The sequence below is a fragment of the Chrysemys picta genome, chromosome 5, assembly GCF_011386835.1.
Source record: "Chrysemys picta bellii isolate R12L10 chromosome 5, ASM1138683v2, whole genome shotgun sequence".
In the NCBI taxonomy this organism is placed as follows: Eukaryota; Metazoa; Chordata; order Testudines; family Emydidae; genus Chrysemys; species Chrysemys picta.
In genome coordinates this window covers 116,323,194-116,335,872 of record NC_088795.1, presented here as the reverse complement: position 1 = coordinate 116,335,872, position 12,679 = coordinate 116,323,194, and the positions used below count along the sequence as shown (strand labels likewise).

General features: G+C 42.3%; 1 protein-coding gene across 22 annotated transcripts in view; it reads left to right on the top strand.

Moving 5' to 3' along the window:
• Window positions 1–12,679, top strand: part of ZNF518B (zinc finger protein 518B) — a 429,620-nt gene that overhangs the window by 5,241 nt on the left and 411,700 nt on the right. Inside the window, exon 2 of one of the 22 annotated variants that reach the window (XR_010601571.1) lies at window positions 2,830–3,311. The exons of the other annotated variants lie outside the window; for them this stretch is intronic. The gene's annotated coding sequence lies outside the window, so the exon portion shown is untranslated. Of the gene's footprint in view, window positions 1–2,829; window positions 3,312–12,679 lie in introns of those variants that run through there. 22 annotated transcript variants of the gene reach the window in all.

Genomic DNA, 12,679 nt, shown 5'->3' with positions numbered 1-12,679 from the left:
CTTTTACCTGTAAAGGGTTAAGAAGCTCAGGTAACCTGGCGGACACCTGACCCAAAGGACCAATAAGGTGACAAGATACTTTCAAATCTTGGTGGGGGGGGGGGAAGGCCTTTGTTTGTGCTCTTTGTTTTGGGGGGAGTTTGCTCTTGGGACTAAGAGGGACCGGACATCAATCCATGCTCTCCAAATCTTTCTGAACAAGTCTCTCATATTTCAAACTTGTAAGTACAGCCAGGCAAGGCGTGTTAGTTTTATCTTTGTTTTCTCAACTTGTAAATGTACCTTTTGCTAGGGTGTTTACCTCTGTTTGCTGTAACTTAGAACCTAAGGATAGAGGGGTTTCCTCTGGGCTCTTTACGTTTGATTACCCTGTAAAGTTATTTTCCATTCTGATTTTACAGAGATGATTTTTACCTTTTCTTTAATTAAAAGCCTTCTTTTTAAGAACCTGATTGATTTTTTCCTTGTTTTTAGATCCAATGGGGTTGGATCTGGGAGAAAGGAGGGGGGATGGTTAATTTCTCCTTGTTTTAAGATCCAAGGGGTTGGATCTGTGTTCACCAGGGAGTTGGTGGAAGAGTCTCTCAAGGCTACCCAGGGAAGGGAGTTAGCCCATTTGGGAGTGGTGGCAGCAGACCAGATCTAAGCTGGTAGTTAAGCTTGGAAGTTTTCATGCAGGCCCCCACATCTTTACCCTAAAGTTCAGAGTGGGGAAGGAGCCTTGACAGTAATACATCTTCCCAAGAGGTGGTAGCTGATAGAAGAATTCTTCTGTCGACCTAGTGCTGTCTACATGGGGACCTAGGTCGGCTTAACAATGCTGCTCAGGGGTGTGGATTTTTCACACCCCTGACCTCTAGTTAAACTAACCTAATTTTCTAGTGAAGATCAGGCCTAAGATCAGGGACTATGGTGAAATCCTGGCTCCACTGAAATCAAAGGCAAAACATCCATTGACTTCAGTAGACCAGAATGTCACTCCAGATTCTTACCTTTCTGCAACTGCTGAGCACAAGTCAGCTGGTCAAAAGGGCCATAAATAATATTGGGAAATGGACCTGACAGATTTAAGCCTTGCAGATTCTCCCTGACTAAGAGAATGTTCAGGTGGCATAGAGCCACAAGAGTGGAGCCTATACCAACACTCTCCTAGCCCCTGGCTCAGGCAGCATGGTCAGGTGAAAGGTGGTGTAACTGGTGAATCCCCCCTTCTGTGTGTTATTCCTGGCTGCTGAAATGGGCCTTGGGGGCCATAGATAGCCAGTGTAAAGTAGAACAGCCTTGAAACTTTATGCTGAGAACTAGATTGTTGGTCACCTTGTACATGCCAAACTGCAACAGTCACTGGTCTGGAGCTAGGATCTTGACCAACGTGTTTAGTTTCAATCTGCCATGTCTAAACCTAAACATTGTGTAGCACTTCAATCATTTTGTTTTTAAATAAAGCCTCGCTTCTCTGTATATTTGGATCAATGTGCACAGCTCTAGCTGGTACTATTACTAATGTAATGATAGGTTCTAGCTGCAGTACAGACTGATGGGAACAAAATTAGTTATAGAGTCTCAGGCGAAAGATCTAGGTATCAGTGTCAACAGCAGCTTAATTAAGACCTCTGTAAGACTCTAGGCTATATTAAGAAAAGGAAAGGATATGGATAATATAGAAAATATAACACCATGTATAAATTAAGGGCGTGTTTTCACCAGGAACACTGCATTCAGTTTTGGACATCAAGATATTTAGCAGAGATAATAGTCCATAAAAATATGACATCAGTAATTAGAGGCATGGGAAGGAGTTTAAATACAACTTGATTAAAATGCATAGGCCTACAAGAGAAAATAAATTATATTCCTCTAGAATTTAAGATTGAATTATAGGACAATTTATAAAAACAAAGGAACAGTCATTAAAAGGCAATTTATTTTAAAATGATAAAAGGAGTGTTGTATAATTGACCCCTGGAATTCCCTGCCACAGGATAATATTGAGGCAAATGCCTTAGTAAGATTCAGCTGTTATAAAGATTAGACATAAAGAATACATATGCATAAAAATAGTGTCTGCTGTTGCTCTAGATAAACGTTCAGTTCTCATGATTCAAGGCATATGCAAAACACCTTTTAGAGTTCAGAAGACATTTACCCATAGTCAAGTATTATATAGTTAGGTGTAGTATGGAGGTTTTATGCCTTTTTCTGAAGTATCAAGGTTTGACCAGTGTCCAATGGGATATTAGACTAAATGGACCATAGACCATTGGTCTGCTTGCTCTGTGTTGTTTAAAAAACATAGGAACAGACTTATGGAACACATCTTATTTCTGTGGTGGTCCAAATGGTCAGACAAACTTACTCTAAATTATGTAGGACAGCCTACAATTGTCAATAATATTGAGCATTACAGTTCATCTCTTCCTAACCACCAACAAAAAAAGGGGTTTTGTTGCATTTTGGGTCATGTGTTACATTTGCCATAGAATGTGGGAATGTTTCTTTGACAGTGTAACAAGACTTGTGGATGGGGGGAAGTGGCATATCTTGACTTTAGTAAGGCTTTTGATACTGTTGTCTTGTATGACTGTCTCATAAACAAAACTAGGGAAATACAATCTAGATCAGGGGTCGGCAACCTTTCAGAAGTGGTGTGCTGAGTCTTCATTTATTCACTCTAATTTAAGGTTTCGCGTGCCAGTAATACATTTTAACGTTTTTAGAAGGTCTCTTTCTATAAGGCTATAATATATAACTAAACTATTGTTGTATGTAAAGTAAATAAGGTTTTTAAAATGTTTAAGAAGCTTCATTTAAAATTAAATTAAAATGCAGAGTCCCCCAGACCAGTGACCAGGACCTGGGCAGTGTGAGTGTCACTGAAAATCAGCTCGCGCGCGTGCTAGAGGTTGCCTACCCCTGATCTAGATGGAGCTACTATAAGGTGGGTGCATAACTGGGTGGAAAACCGTTCCCAGAGAATAGTTATCAGTGGTTCACAGTCAAGCTAGAAGTGGGGCTCAGGGCCGGCTTTAGCAAGAGCGGGGCCCAATTCCTGGGGGCGGGGCTTGCCGAGCCATGGGGGCTGGGCCAGGGGGCCAGAACCGCACCGTGGGGACCAGGCCAGGCTGGACCCGAGCTGCACCGTGGGGGCCGGGCCAGGCTGGACCCGAGCCACTCCGCGGGGGCCGGGCCAGACCTGAGCCGCGCCACGCTGTGGGGCTGGAGCCAAGCTGGGCCGGAGCTGCTGGGGCCGGCATGCTCGGCCAGAACTGGGGCCGGACTGGGCCATGCCTCCCTGGAGGCTTTCTCGTGCCCCCCACCACCTCTGATTCGCGGGAAGCAGGGGAGGGGGAGGAGCAGGGGGCGGAGCGTTCAGGGAAGGGGAGGAGGGGGAAGTGAGCTGGGGGCGGGGTGGAGAGCTGTGGCGCGGGGCCCTCTTAGCGTGGGCTGAATCGCCCTAAAGCCGGCCACAGGGATTCGACCTGAGTTCAGTTCTACTCAATATCTTCATAAATTATTTAGATAATGGCATAGAGTACACTTAGAAAGTTTGCGACCAATACCAAGCTGGGAGAGGCTGCAAGTACTTTGGGGGATAGGATTAAAATTCAAATAATTTGGACAAACTGGAGAAATGGTCTGTAAATAGGATGAAATTCAATAAAGACAAATGCAAAATACTTCACTTAGGAAGGAACAATCAATTGCACACATACAAAATGGGAAATGACTGCCTAGGAAGGAGTACAGTGGAAAGGGGCCTGGGGGTTATACTAGATCACAAGCTAAATATGAGTCCACAGTGTAACACTGTTGGGAAAAAAGTGAACATCATTCTGGGGTATATTAGCAGGAGTGTTGTAAACAAGACACAAGAAGTAATTCTTCCGCTCTGCTCTATGCTGATAAGGCCTCAATAAGGAGTAGTGTCCAGTTCTGGGCACCACATTACAGGAAAGATGTGCACAAATCAGAGAAAGTCTACTCTAGAGGACATCAACAAAAATTATTAAAGATCTAGAAAACATGACCTCTGAGGAAAGATTGAAAAAACTGGGTTTGTTTAGTCTGGAGAAGAGAAAATTGAGAAGGGACATAACAGTTTTCAAGTACATCAAAGGTGTTACAAGGAGGAAGGTAAATAATTGTTCTTGTTAACTTCTGAGGATAGGACAAGAAGCAACGGGCATAAATTCTAGCAAGGGTAGCTTAGCTTGGACATCAGGAAAAATTTCCTGTCAGGGTGGTTAAGCACTGGAACAAATTGCCTAGGGAGCTAGTGGAATCATTGGTGGTTTTTAAGAACAGGTTAGACAAACACTGGGTGGGATTGTCTAGTTATTATTTAATCTTTCCAGTTCTATACTTCTATGATTATACATTGGTTATTTTTACTGTTATGCTCCAGATTTCCAGCATTAGCATTGTTTCCATGCCTACTACAAAGTAGATGTGGTATTAAAATAGTTGTTTGTAACACCAATAAAGATATCTAGCTTCCAAAACACCTCTAGACTTTTGTTCTCCCCAGAGGTACGTACCCTTTTGATACAGGGTGGCTTGTCCTTTAAGGGCCCTGGAGCCTGGGACCAATCTTCTTCAGTTATCAGACTCAGCTGGGAAGGGGGTCAGGTGATGCCTGTGAAGCGTTAACATAGCTCAATTGGAGGAGAGCTGTATGAGGGAGGTTGGCTCCTGTGTTTGGTCCTGGAGTAGAGAGAGGTGCAGACTGAAAGCTCTCTGGGTCTCTGCAGCTTGTGTTTGCTAGGGAAATAACAGTCTGGTGTTACTTTCGGATTTGTTTTTAATAGGAATTAAATAAACCATGCCCTGAGGGAAGGGCCTGAAAGATCTGGATGTGGTGTTTAATCCTTACAGTAGCCCAAACACCTTCATAATGAGATAAAGCAAAAACTCTACCCCACTCTAAATGGTTATTCTTGATCTGGCCTAATAAGAAAAGCGAACTATTTGGTAATAATCCTATTGTATGAAGAAACAAATGGAAATACACATTGCTTAGTGTATGTCAGGTCTTAACTATTTTCAAAAAGAAATTCCAATATTACAGCCAGACATACACACACTTATAAGGCATGCTGGCCACCAGCTGTCACTAGCATACCTTTGAGTGTTCTGAGGTAGTAGACTAGGCAGTATCCTTTATAGTAGGCTATTTGACATCAGTATTTTATTTTGAATCCTGGTGCTCTGTTGCATATTGGCTTTGCTACTGGTAGTGTGCCACACATTCCATTAGCATGTGTCACATTTTGTACTGGTGTCTGACAAATCCTCTGCTCCCACTAGCATACCACTAATGTTACTGGTAAGAGCCAAATTAATTTTTAATACCATGTGACGTATTGCCCACTTCTCACTATAAGTCTGCTCAATTCTGTATCTCTCTGAGACGGGGTTGGGACTCACCACCTGGTGCCTCCTACTGGTTGTCTTGGGAATTAGCTCTGTCCAGTGGAGCGCCCCCTCCTGGTGATGTCCCGTCCGTCATCTCGCCCTCGGTTGGCGTGTCCGGACCCGCGTTGCTCCCCAAGCTCGCGGTGTCCTCTTCGAGCCACTGCCCTCCGGCAGTGCCCCTTAGTCCATCCTCGCCCCCTTCCAGGGGGGGATCAATCAGCTGCCTCTCTGCGTCCTGGCCGATATGGCCAACTGCACCCTCAAAGTCACTCCCCTCTTGGCAGGGGGTTGGTGCAGCTCTAGATGGCCACTCCGTCGGCCAGGTGCAAGGCAAGGGGGAAATGGGGGGGATCCAGGCCTGCCCACTACTCTGGGTCCCAACCCAGGGACCCTCTAGTGGCAGCCGTCCTGCCCTCCTTCTCTCTCTCCGTCTGTCCACATCCCTGGGCCACTTCCCCTTCAGCCCCTAGCACCGGCTAGGCCCTTCCCTTCAGGGCCTGCAGCCTGACAGACTTCGGGCTGGAGTTTCCTTCTGCTCCCCCGGGCCTGCCCAGCACTGCGCTGTCCCAGGTGCTAGTCTCCCACCCTGGAGACAGACCTTCCCCTGTCAAAGGCCTGGGACAGAGTGCTCCTGTCCTTAGCAGCCTTCTTATAGGGCTGAGCCTGGCCCTGATTGGCTCCCTATAAGGCCTTCCCTGATTGGCTCCCTCTCTGCGCAGGCCCACTGGCCTGCTGCAGCCCAAATTCAGGGAGTGGGGCAGCCACCCCACTACACCCTCCCACACAATTCAATGTACTCTCAGTGGCACTCTTAAATTTTGATTTTTGTAATTGCAATCCAAAGTTAAACGTTGTCAAAGTTGGGAGACTAGAGTTATGCACTTAAATCCACATTTAGACACCTAAAGAAAGTGACCTGATTTCCAGACGTAACGAGCACCTGCAACACCCATTGAATTCATTACGTTTTTGAGGGCACAACGTCACTGAAATTCTACAGTATGGAGAGAGACCTAATAGGCAAGACTAAGACAGAAGCAAGCTACACCAGAAAATGCAGTAGGACAAAACTTGAGTCATAGAATATTACATCTCACCTTTGGGGAGTTGTTGAGATAAATTATATGTGAGCAAGGCCATCCTTTACCCCAGAGACCTTCAGTAAGAGCTCTGAAACAGAGAGAGCTGGATTTTATTCAAAAGTACGCCACATTCAGCCTGCGTTGTGTAAAGCAACAAAAGTGTTTGTACACAAGGGGTTTACTCATCCAACAGAGGAAACTCCAATGATGCAGTGAATTACATCCAGGATGTTATCACTTTTCCATCTAGAGAGGATCTGATTCTGAAGTACGTACTTGGATTTTTTAGAAACCATTGTTTTCCATGATGGTCCAAACTCAGTAATCAAGTAGTCTTCCAGAATGACCCCACTCAAAAGAAAGCAAAGCTCCGTGAGTAAGATTAGATTAATTCTGTTTCTAACCTGTTTTTTGAAGGCCTATCCCTTGTAGTTTTCCCATAGCAAGTGTCCCATAGAACCTGTTTGGTTGATTAGTTTGTTACACATTTTTATTTTGTGTGGGGTGATTGTGATCTTCCTGGGGGTACCCAGGCCCGTGAGGCACCATGCTACCACAGGCCCGTGAGGCACCATGCTACCACAGGCCCATGAGGCACCTTGCTACCACAGGCCCGTGAGGCACCTTGCTACAATAGGCCCTTAGTCTGAGGAAGTTTTATCTGTATCAGACAAATAAAAAGAAGTATTTCTTCACACAACGCACAGTCAACCTGTGGAACTCCTTACCAGAGGATGTTGTGAAGGCCAAGACCATAACAGGGTTCAAAAAAGAACTAGATAAATTCATGAAGGATAGGGTCAATGGCTATTAGCCAGGATGGGCAGGAGTGGTGTCCCTAGCTTCTGTTTGCCAGAAGCTGGGGATGAGCAACAGGGGATGGATCACTTGATGATTACCTGTTCTGTTCATTCCCTCTGGGGCACCTGGCACTGGCCACTGTCGGAAGGCAGGATACTGGGCTAGATGGAACTTTGGTCTGATCTAGTAGGGCCATTCTTATGTTCTTATCTGCCAGAGTTCAGATCCCTGACTCCACCAGCCATGGGCAACACAAGCACTCCCCACTCTACCTACACCTGTTCTGGTGTCCTTCTGCATAGTGATAGCCACTTACAACCCTTGAGCCCTCCAAACATTTCCCTCGAGCATCCAGCTGCTGTTCCACTGGACACTTGCAGTATAGATTTGCTGTTCCCAAAGGAACAGTACAACCCAGCTTTACTAGTTACAGCCTAGATCACAGCTCTGCGTAACACAGCACTTAGATATGTTTACAGTGAAAACAAGCAAGAGTTTATTTAACAGAGACAAGATTCAGATGAAATATTGGAAACAGAGAATTAAATATATGAACTTGCATTCTAAACCCTAGATTTATTTAACTAGTTCCTTTCATGTCTTAGAGCAAATGCTCACCCCCAAAGTCCTTGTAGCATTTTACGGCAAGACTCAGCTGTCACCTTTTGTTCATGAGACACGCCAAACGGATAGCTTGCTTCCTTGGTGAAAGATTCAGGGGGTACCTTTGCCCCACATACACACCAGCAAGCCAGAGTCTTTTCTCATAAACAGGATCCCATTCTGCTGTTTTATTTCTTCCTGTACATTCCCTCTCTTGAAGATTTCACAATCTCTTGATTAGCATTTTGACTCCACATGCAAGTAGACCTATATGCACAGTGGACCTCCTGTTGACCTGCCTTACCATAAGATACATAATCATTTCAAAATGTATGTACAAGTTATGATGACCAGTGGGCCACTGGCTCTTAGTAGAGACCACACATGACACCCTTTGGTGAATTACTGTGCATATATCTGACCCAGGGGATCTCTGTAAAACTCTATGCATCCCTTGTGTATTCTGCCAATTGGCATCAAGGGATCCCTGTGTCACAGGGATGTATTGCTAAGGGTAATTCTCCATTGTTAATAAGTAATCTCCCATTAGAAATATTGTAACAAAATAATCCATAAGCCTATATTTGGCTTCTTCTAGACTGAGCAGATTGTATAGGCTAGAAACAGGGCACTCTGATTAGGTCGGAAGCAGTAGGGTATGCTAGTATGAATATGCTGGGGGCAGCCACCCAGAGAGTTCTTATTTCCATCATGCAAGTCTTTAGTTGCAAGTGTCATAATATTATTTATTTTATAGTCTCTGATCCAAAGTTCATTGTAGTCAATTGGAATCTTTCCTTTGCCTCAGTCTTTGGATCAGGCCTGCATAGCTCAAAAATGCATTAAGTCAAGGTCTCTACTTCACGAGGGTTATAGTACATAAATAGATGTAGAGATGAAGGATAAATCAAAAATGAAAGTGAAATGAATGAAGCGGTGAAATTTAGTATGGTTGCTAGTTCCATTAATCTGAGTAAAAAATTTACATTAGGACATTTTTAACGGCCATGTTGTTAACACTTCTAAGGGAAGACAGGGTAAGCTCCTTACATGGTTGACAACAGTCCAAACTCTCACTAGAGTTTTTGGAACAATTTTGGAACTAGCTTCACAGCACTCCAAGTATGATAAAAGCCAATATTTTCAAGGTTGAACAAAATGAGCACTGTTAGAAATACATGGGGCTTTACAAAGTGTGTAAACTGAATTTAGAGGAACCTACAGTCTAAGATGACTATTTAGTGACTTGGGTTTACCATGTTTTGTCAAAAGATCTATTGAGTGGTATGTAAGGCATCATGGATGTATAGGAAGTAAAATAACTACCATTTAAATTACTTTTGGGGTATATAGCAAGTAGGGATGGAGGAAAAGTGGTTTTTGAGGGGGTATGATAGCATGTCAAAGAGTAAAAAAATTATGGGCATTTGCCAGTAGTAGCAATGGCATGCTGTTTACATGACACCAAGAAAGTGTTAACACAGAATGGAGAGCAATGCCATTTGAATTACTTAGCCAAAAGAAAGCACAGTTATGTTACTGAGGGCTTTAGTATGTCTCTTAATGATGGTGTGTATCAGGATTAATGGCTTGGCACTGGAGAAAAGGCATATCAGCTCTCACTGGTATGTATACCAGTTTGTTACACAGGCTAGTAGTATGTTAAATGATATCTCGGTGAAAAAGGGGAAATTCCAGAAGGAATTGTAACTATGGCACACAGCATTTACTCTAGATGGTAATGTCTTCACTTTCGTCACTGCAAAAAGATTACAAAAGGAAAAGTATTATAATAGGATCTTCTGTTGTAATTTAAATATCTTTAATCCAGATTATTTTGGCTGAAAATTCAAACAACAAATAAAATAGTTTCATTGAATTTGTCTGTTAGTTTCAGGAATTAATTTTTTTAAGGGAATTAGCTCAGTCACATGAAATGTGTCTAGGGGTATGTCTACATAACAAAATAACCCCATGGTAGTGAATCTCAGAGCCCATGTCATCTGAGTCAGGCTCCCAGGGTTCATGCTATAAGCTAAAAATAGCCACGTAGACACTCCAGCTTGGGCTCTGAAACTTGGCGTGGGGGAAGGCCTCAGAGCCCAGGCTCCAGCCCAAGTCTGAACATCTACACTGCTGTTTTTAGCCCTGTAGCATGAGCCCATTGACCCAGGCTGAGACTCAATGCCACTCTTTTTTTCTTCTGTATAGATGTATTTTAGGAGCTGAATGTTTAGTCCAGTAATGCCTTTCCAAATGCATATACCTCTAAGATGCCTTGTTAAATGATACTGTAAAATGAACTATATCTCATCATACAGTCATCTTCTAAGGGTAACATTCACCCTGTGCAGAGAGACAGCAAAATGCCTATGTATCTTTTAAAATCTCACGTAACCTCTGTTTCGGAGGCTTACATTGTGCATAGGCCATGCACCTTTGCTTAGCAAAGAAGTGCGGTTCACTTTATATATCCAGCATTTCTGACCACTGCCACTAATAAGTGGGAAAACAGCAGATCCTTGAGATTCAAGTAAATCTAGGTTTAGTAACTGGTAATAAGAGAGTTAAATAATGCACATCTATTCCAAAGATGTAGTTTAGTCTAGTGATGAAAGCAGTGGACAGGGAGTCAGGAAACACGGGTTCTATTCATGACACTGACTATTAGGGCTGTCGATTAATCGCAGTTAACTCGCGATTAACTCAAAAAAATTAACTGCAATTAAAAAAATTAATCACAATTAATTGCACTGTTAAACAATAGAATACCAATTAAAATTTATTAAATATTTTTGGATGTTTTTCACATTTTCAAATATATTGATTTCTATTACAACACAGAATACAAAGTGTACAGTGTTTACTTTATTATTACTGATTAAAAATATTTGCACTGTAAAAATGATAAAAGAAATAGTATTTTTCAATTCACCTTGTACAAGTACTGTAGTGCAATCTTTATCGTGAAAGCGTAACTTATATAACAACAACAAAAAATCTACATTTGTTGTTACATAACTGCACTCAAAAACAAAACAATGTAAAACTTCAGAGCCTACAAGTCCACTCAGTCCTACTTCTTGTTCAGCCAATCGCTAAGACAAACAAGTTTGTTTACATTTACGGGAGATACTGAAGCCTGCTTCTTATTTACAATGTCACCTGAAAGTGAGAACAGGTGTTTGCATGGCACTTTGGTAGCCAGTATTTACGTGCCAGATATTCTAAACATTCCTATGCCCCTTCATGCTTCAGCCACTATTCCGGAGGACATGCTTCCATGCTGGTGATCTTTGTTAAAAAAATAGTGTATTAATTAAATTTGTGATTGAACTTCTTGGGAGAGAATTGTATGTCCCCTGCTCTGTTTTACCCACATTCTGCCGTATATTTCATGTTATAGCAGTCTCAGATGATGACCCAGCACATATTGTTTGATTTATGAACACTGTCACTGCAGATTTGACAAAACACAAAGAAGGTACCAGTGTGAGATTTCTAAAAATAGCTACAGCACTTGACCCAAGATTTAAGAATCTGAAGTGCTGTCCAAAATCTGAGAGGGACGAGGTGTAGAGCGTGCTTTCAGAAGTCTTAAAAGAGCAACACTCCGATGCGGAAACTACAGAACCCGAACCACCCCAAAAAAAAAAAAATCAACCTGCTGGTGGCATGTAACTCAGATGATTAAAATGAACATACATCGGTCTGCTCTGCTTTGGATTGTTATCGAGCAGAACCCGTCATCAGCATGGATGCATATCCTCTGGAATGGTGGTTGAAACATGAAGGGACATATGAATATTTAGCACATCTGGCACGTAAATATCTTGCGATGCTGGTTACAACAGTGCCATGCGAATGCCTGTTCTCACTTTCAGGTGACATTGTAAACAAGAAGTGGACACCATTATCTCCTGCAAACGAAACCAAACTTGTTTGTCTGAGCGATTGGCTGAAGTAGGACTGAGTAGACTTGTAGGCTCTAAAGTTTTACATTGTTTTATTTTTGAATGCAGTTTTTTTTTTACATAATTCGACATTTGTAAATTCAACTTTCATGATAAAGAGATTGGACTACAGTACTTGTATTAGGTGAATTGAAATATACTATTTCTTTTGTTTTATTACAGTGCCAATATTTGTATTCAAAAATAAATATAAAGTGAGCACCGTACGCTTTGTATTCTGTGTTGTAATTGAAATCAATATATTTGAAAATGTAGAAAACATCTAAAAATATTTAAATAAATGGTATTCTATTATTGTTTAACAGTGCGATTAATCGCACTATTAATCACGATTACTTTTTTTAATTGCTTGACAGCCCTACTAACTATATAATAGAGATACACACCACTTGTAAGGGACTGTATGTGAGATCACCACATGAAAGACCCTACTTAAATGCAAAAAATTATAGCGTGGAATAAGCTGTCAAGAAAAATTGTCATGCAAGAGAGATCACAGGCATCCTGTGAAAGAACATGGGATGTGACATGTCATTCAGAGGCCCTTATTGATTTGCTGCAGCTATAGCTAGAAAGGCACTGCTTTAAACAGGCTTGGGGCAAAATGTGACATGTTCGATTTCCTTTGAATTTGCCAGTTCCCTTTCCTCATAGTGCATTGGTATGTCCGAGGGTTCCGTATAGAGGAGAGTGAGACCCTCTACAAAGGCTTCTAGTTCAATATTTTTGGTGCAGCAGCCCTAGCTCCACTTCCTATTTTACTTTTTTTTGTTTGTTTTTTTACACACTGGTTCCTGTTCCAGC